At 45.7% G+C, this 6,770-nt stretch overlaps 1 non-coding gene across 1 annotated transcript; it reads right to left on the bottom strand.

The window, feature by feature from the left end:
• Positions 1 to 249: 249 nt before the first annotated feature.
• On the bottom strand, positions 250 to 356 carry LOC120268075. The gene has a single exon (XR_005538750.1). It is a non-coding gene; the product is annotated as a small nucleolar RNA R71 (small nucleolar RNA).
• Between the last annotated feature and the right edge of the window lie 6,414 nt (positions 357 to 6,770).

The following is a 6,770-nucleotide window of genomic DNA, read 5'->3' as shown; positions in this document are numbered from 1 at the left end:
TCATGAGTTTTAATGGTTTGGCCGATGAGGATCCAAAGCAGATCACATAGAGAGCTTTATTAAGGTGTGTGATATCTCGAAGATAAATGATGTGACCGGATGATGCCATCAAATTTAGAGCCTTCCATTTTTCCCTAAAGGGAGAGGCGAAGCGATGCATGCAGCTCGTTACCTAGAGCGTTAATTACCACGTGGGAGGAGATGGTGGAAGCTTTCTTAACCCGTTATTTCCCTCCCGGAAAACCAGCAAAGCTTAGGAATGAGATCTCATTCTTTGTTCGGTTGAGATTGGAGTCTCTATTTGAGACATGGGAAAGATTCATGGAGCTCCCGAGGAAGTGCCCGAAACAAGGATTCTCGAGTGGATGATTGTTCAAACCTTTTACAATGGTTTTAAATCTGAGTACAAAGGCAACTCTTGGATCGCGGCATCGGAGGTACCTTAGGTAGGAAGACCCCGATGAGGCCCGTCGGTTGATTGATGAAATAGGGTTAAACAACTACCAATGGAATGATATGGAGAACAAAAAGGTGGCCGGTCTTCATGAAATAGATGCGGTAACTTCATTGGCAGCCCAAGTGGAAAATTTGAGTGAAGTTAGATCTTCTAACTTCAAACAGAGTGGCGACCGTGACTAATTGCACCGGGTGTGGTGGAGGACATGCTCCCTCCGTTTGCCCAATCTCTATTGGTGATGTTTCTTCAGTGGAGAATGTTGATTTTGTAGGTAATGGCATGAGACCTCAACGAAACCCATATAGCAATACCTACAATCCGGGTTGGAAGAATCATCCCAATTTTTAATGGAGTAACCAGGGTCCACAAAAGGCCATGGGGCCACCAGGTTTCCAACAACAATAACAAGCCCCTCAAGTGGAAAACAGAGTCTTAGGTTTGGAAACCCGAATGAGTGACCTAGAGAAGCACTTGACTAGATTCATACAATCCGAAAATACAAGGTTTGAATCAGTTGAGTCTACACTTCGCAACCACACCGCCTCTTTGCATAATCTTGAAAATCAAGTGGGGTAAATTGTGAAGTCTCTCTCCGAAGGCCACATGGAAGTTTACCAATCTGAGACTAACCCTAGAGAGCATGTGAGGCGATCACTGCGAAGTGGTCGTGAGGTTGAAGGTAGGCTCGAGTGAGATGCCAAAAGAATACTGCAGCCCGAGTTTAGAAAAGATGGAAGAGGGACAAGCAAAAGATAAAAGAGTTGGCATCCCCACCTTTCAAGCCGAGGAATCCCTTATCCCTCTAGATTGAAAAATGACCAAGGGATGAGCAAGTACAAGAAGTTCACGAGGTTTTGTTCAAGCAACTCCATATTAATATTCCTTTTGTTGAGCATTGGCCCAAATGACTAAGTATCACGAAGTTCTTGAAAGACTTGTTGACTAACAAGAGAAAGTTGGAGGAAAGTGCTTGATTGATTCTAGATTCTTCTGCTCGTTGGTATTGCAAAAGAACATGCCGAACATGAAGAAAGACCAGCGACTTCATAATTCCGTGTAATATTGTTAATCTTGGGGAGGAAATGGCATTAGGCGGACTCAGGGGCAAAGTATCAACATCATGCCATACACCTTCTTTCAAAAAGCTAGCTTGGGCGAGCCTAGGCCTACTCGGGATGACTTTGCAACTAGCGAGGCCAGAATAGTGCGACATCCGAGGAGGTATCATTGAAGGCGTGCTTGTCAAGGTGGACAAGTACATTTTTCCGGTTGACTTTGTAGTGCTAGATGTCGATGAGGATGCGGATGTACCTTTGATACTTGGGAGACCGTTCATGCGGACTTCCAAAGCATTGATTGACATGGGACGGAGAGCTCACCTTGAGGTTGGTGATGACAAGCTCACATACTTAATGAGGTCATCACGGCATTCTCTCGATTTCGATGATACTTTATATTTTCTAGACACTACTAATGAGATTGTTGATGAATACATACGAGAGATGTTCGATCCCCGATCCAGTATGAAGGTTTGTTCAACCAATAGGAGGGACATGCGAAGATGTTATGATGCTTGGATCGATGGAAGAAGTACCATCTACCCGGGGATCTTCAAGAAGGTGCTCGGGAAAAATGAAGAGACTACTGAGATGCCACTTTGGAAACACTCCAAGGCTGTTGGAGATGTACGTGAACTTAAGAAGTTGGGCGTATCATTGTTAGGTGATGCGAAACCCGATAATACACCCCTCTCTCAAGAGACTTTGCACATCATGCTTTCAAGTCATGGGTGAGAGGGCGCTTTCATTCCACGAACCCTTGTGAGGGTAAGACAAAGGTACGTCAAGCTTAGTGACGTTAAACAAGTGTTTCTTGTTTCTTAGCTTTTAGTTTAGTTTGTTTGCATGAATAATTTGTTAGAAGTGTTGGTGCTCTTAATTTCTTAGATGCTTTTGCTAAGATTTCCTTGTGAACTTTGAATTTTATTAGGTGTGTTTTTCATGTTGAATTAGCGAAGTTTGAGTCGTTTGAGCTCTATTCCATATTTTTCTTTACGGTAAAAATTTGCATAATAGAGGCGGGAGCTCTAGGTGTGTAGACATGTTCGAGGAAATTTTCTACGTCAGAACTGCATGATTTTTCTAAGTCATCCAGAAAACACAGCGGTGTGGAATTTCCATGCGCTTGCGTGAGAGTTAACTATGCGAGCTCATCCGGAGGAGAGCGCAGTGCGGCTACCGTGAGCGACCATCACGATTAGCTGCGCGCCGTGGGTGAATTTCCACATGGACGTGTGAAGTCCGTAGGGTTTGGCGAATTTTCAGAGAACGACGGGGTGTGGACTTGCCTACGTGGGCGTACTGTAGAACCATGCAGGCGTGGGTGAATTTCCACACGCCCATGGTAAACTCTGCAGAGGAGTTCTCTCCATCCCGAGAAAACACAAGGGCGTGCAGGTGCGCTCGTGAGTTGGGCATGTGAATGTCACGGCCATCGCGGAATTCAAACGCAGGCGTGTATAACACTAGTATTTTTCTCGGATGTCGAGAGAAGACCACGGTGTCGCGGCTTCCCGTGGAGTCGGACACTGCGGGCGTGGGTATTTTCCACATGCCGTGTGAGGAACAATCGAGTCGAGAGTGTTTTCCGAGGCGCTTGACGGGCGTGCATGCGCCCTTGTGGCTCTTTGTAATAGCCGCGAGGCGTGGGTACTCTGCCGCCCTTGTGGATCTACGAGAACATCAAGGTGTGCAGTCCTTTTCAAAGAAGATTAGTTTCTTTCCCACCCTTCACGACCTCTATTCATCTGAAAACACTCTCACATTGTTATCCGATTTCATAGAGCTACAGTGATAGGATTTTTGCAAGGTTTTCCAGCCGGTTCGTCATTTTCTCATCTCATCTCGTCGGTAAGCTCTATTCCTCGTTTTCTTTGCCAATTCATGTTTTCCATCAATTAATCTGGTAAATAATGCTTCGTTTTCTTCAATTAGAAGGATAATTGATGCTTAGAATGAAGTTAGAAATATTTTTAAGTTGTATTGTTGAATTTTTGGAGTGCGGCCGTGCGGTTTTCACGCCCGATGGATCCACAGGCGTCGCGAAAATCCACATGACCCGTGTATATGTGTTGTCGAGATTATTTTATCAACTTGTTTGATCGATTCGATTCAAATTTTGCATATTATGGTACCTCGATCGGAGAAGCAAGGCGATGAAGCCCGGCGTGAGTCATCCACGAGCCCGGGCATGAGGTTTTGCGATTCAGAGCATCGCCGAGGTTACGCTATGGCGCCTATCGAGACTTCGCCCGGACAAACTTCGATTCTGGACACGACTCTCTCTGCGAGATCTCGACGAGGAGATGAGTTCACCGATAAGGTAGAGGATCTTGTTTAAGGTGGTTGGCGTGATTATTGAAGATTAGAGAACCCGCATGCATCCAAGAGTTTGCCTTGGAGGTATTATCATCATTCGAATTTGATAGATCTTACACAAGCTCGACGGTTTGTATACCATTCGGTTCATAGTATTTGGACACCACCATACCTTGAGAGTCACTCAGTTTTTGATACGACTTGGCTTGTATGAGGAGGCATTCACAGATACGGAGGAGTACTCTCGATTGTCGGTCGATTATCACGGCACGTTGACCCCTTGAAGAGCTTCAGAGTGCTATGTGGTCGAGTCCGATACAAGCCGGGGTGTCCAGAGGCCACGTGCCTTTCACGACCTGCTCACATATATTTACATGCCATCATGAGTAGATCGTTGAATGGGTCGTGGTGATAACACTAGTATGTTTGAGCAGCGGAATTATTGTATCATGCTCGATGGTGCGGTGCGTGCCGATTCACTTAGGGCACATCATGGCGAGTACATCGGACATCGGGGCGCTATGCTGGCGGGAGCGATCTTCTTGGGACCCTACATTACGAGATTGAGTGCTAGGCATGGGTCTCTTGGTTCGATTCGTGGGGCCAGAGAAGACAAGTATACACACCGCTCCCTCGAGCCTAGAGGCGATGGAGGTTGATGGGCATGGTCTGCGGGGTTAGGGACGGGGGTTTTGGCGTTAGTGCTACCGACTCCGAGATAGCCGAGGATGAGGGTGATGAGCGGGGGCATCTCAGCCCCACTCCCGAGCCTCGTCGGCCCGATGGAGACAGGTTTTGAGGGAGGCTCGAGTGCTTTGGGGTGTCATGAGGCGAGGTAGGCGAGGCTCGAGCCGAGTTGCGGAGATTAGCGATCGCAGCCCACTCGATTACATGCTTCGTGCCACATTTCGGCGTATTGCAGCAGATCTTAGAGCGCGACATCGCCTCATCATTTGTGTTACGGCCGAGTACTCCTCAGGCCACATCAGTTCCTCCGGCACCCTCATCCCCTACCCGGCATCGGTGGACCCACCATGTGCATCTTCACGAGCGGCGGTAGCACCCGAGGCCCCGAGCGACTACCGACATTTGATTTTTTGTTTTTCCGCATTTTCTTTATGTTGCATTTTTATTTTAGACTTGTTCACCTCGAGAAAGGATTCTCCTTCGAAGGTTTATTTTCATTGCATCTCGGGGTTGTATTCATTTTCTATATTTTATATACACTCAAGATATGTTTGTTTTATTGAGCTTTTCTTTGAATCCTCGTGTCATGCGTGCGGATGGTCTTGTCTTCTTTGGAATTGAGACTTAGTCATGGGCAAGGCCAAGATCTTTGAGGCACTTGGCGTGTGAGGAGCTTTCACAACCCGTCCAGAATACTACTCCCATGGGATTAGCTTCATCAAAGCGCAACACTAGGGAGTCGGGGAGTATTGTATTGATTGCTTCTCCCACATTTGCTTTTTGAATGATTTATATTTTGAGTGAGCTTGCATGTGTACATTGGGGACAATGTACAACTTAAGTGTGAGGGAGTTTCATAGTGCACACATCTTGTCTATTGTTCTTGATTGTTATATGCTCACATAGCCAATGGCGGTTCACCTTAGTTGCAAGGATTGTATTCTTGAGTTTAGGAGAATTTATAACATTGAATGTTTTCATGCTCTAGTTGTTGCTTGAATTTCTAAGAATTTTTGCCCGATTTACACTTAGTGCACTACTCATTCTTTAAACTCTTTTGAAACTCAAGTTTGATGTTAAAGGGTTTTAGTTTATAGTTGCTTCTTATTTTAAAATTATATATATTGTTTATTTGTGCTTGTTGTGTGGAAAGAGCTACCACCTATGAGGTAGCAAAGCTACTCTCATAAGTCGGATACTAGTTATGCTCTAATGAAAGAAAGAGCTATCTCATAGGATGAGTGAAAGCTACCACTCCGGTGAGAAAGAGCTACCACCTCAAAGTGTGAAAGCCATCTTAGCGGCCGCTTTGGAAAGGGCTACCTTAGAGGATGTGTGAAGCTACCACCATCTTTGAAATTGTTGTCACTTTTTGTAGATAAATAAGTCCCTTGTACTAGGATACACTCAACGAAGCTCCCCTACCAACCTTCTTCCTAAGGAATGACATAATGCCCGGAGCCGTAGAACCTCTCCAAAACCTTGGGCTAATACCCTCAAGCCTCTAGCGAAGCCCTCTCTCAAGTTGGGGAAAAGATGGAAAAGAATGAAAACAATCGGGGCGATTCGGCTTAAATAGACGGAGGCCACTACGATCATGGATCGCTTCCGCACGCTCGGGAATTTCCATACGCAGCGTGGATAATTTCCCTGCCTGATGTGGATCCTCTAAACTCTTGTTTTCTACGCCATGAGCAGTGTCTGCTCACTGGGTCCTTTCTACCGCGTGTTGCTACGGTGCTACGCTCTGATGTCAGGCTCGAATAGCTTCCGGATCCATGCTCATCGAAGTAACTTCAAAGCGGGCACACATTCACGTCGTGGATCACGCATCTTCACATGATAGCACGTTGGTGAAGCTCTTGTTCTATGTGCATAAGTTAGAATGCTCGAGGTGTGACCGTCAGTGTGCCCTCTCAAATGGATGTGCCAACTCGAATACTGAGGAAGTGTTGGCACACACTCTTCATCTGACATCGACCTATGTCTTCTCGCTTTGAACCTTAGCAAGATTTCCTCCAAAATCGGTGCATTGTAATCCACATTACCTTCTTTCCTTCATACTTGGCCTCACAACCCTACCTGCATGAAAGTAACATAAAAAAACACATATTAGTATAAAAATCCTGAGAAAAGTAATGCTCAATATTATGAATGAACGCTTTATCGTTCATATCGCACAAGCACTTATCAAACTCCCCACACCCTAAGCTTTTCCCTTGTCCTCAAAGCAAAAGCTAAAAACGTTT

Source organism: Dioscorea cayenensis, chromosome 1 (assembly GCF_009730915.1).
Source record: "Dioscorea cayenensis subsp. rotundata cultivar TDr96_F1 chromosome 1, TDr96_F1_v2_PseudoChromosome.rev07_lg8_w22 25.fasta, whole genome shotgun sequence".
In the NCBI taxonomy this organism is placed as follows: domain Eukaryota; kingdom Viridiplantae; phylum Streptophyta; class Magnoliopsida; order Dioscoreales; family Dioscoreaceae; genus Dioscorea; species Dioscorea cayenensis.
Note: the sequence above shows the minus strand (reverse complement) of the source record. Positions and strands in the feature narration are given on the sequence as shown.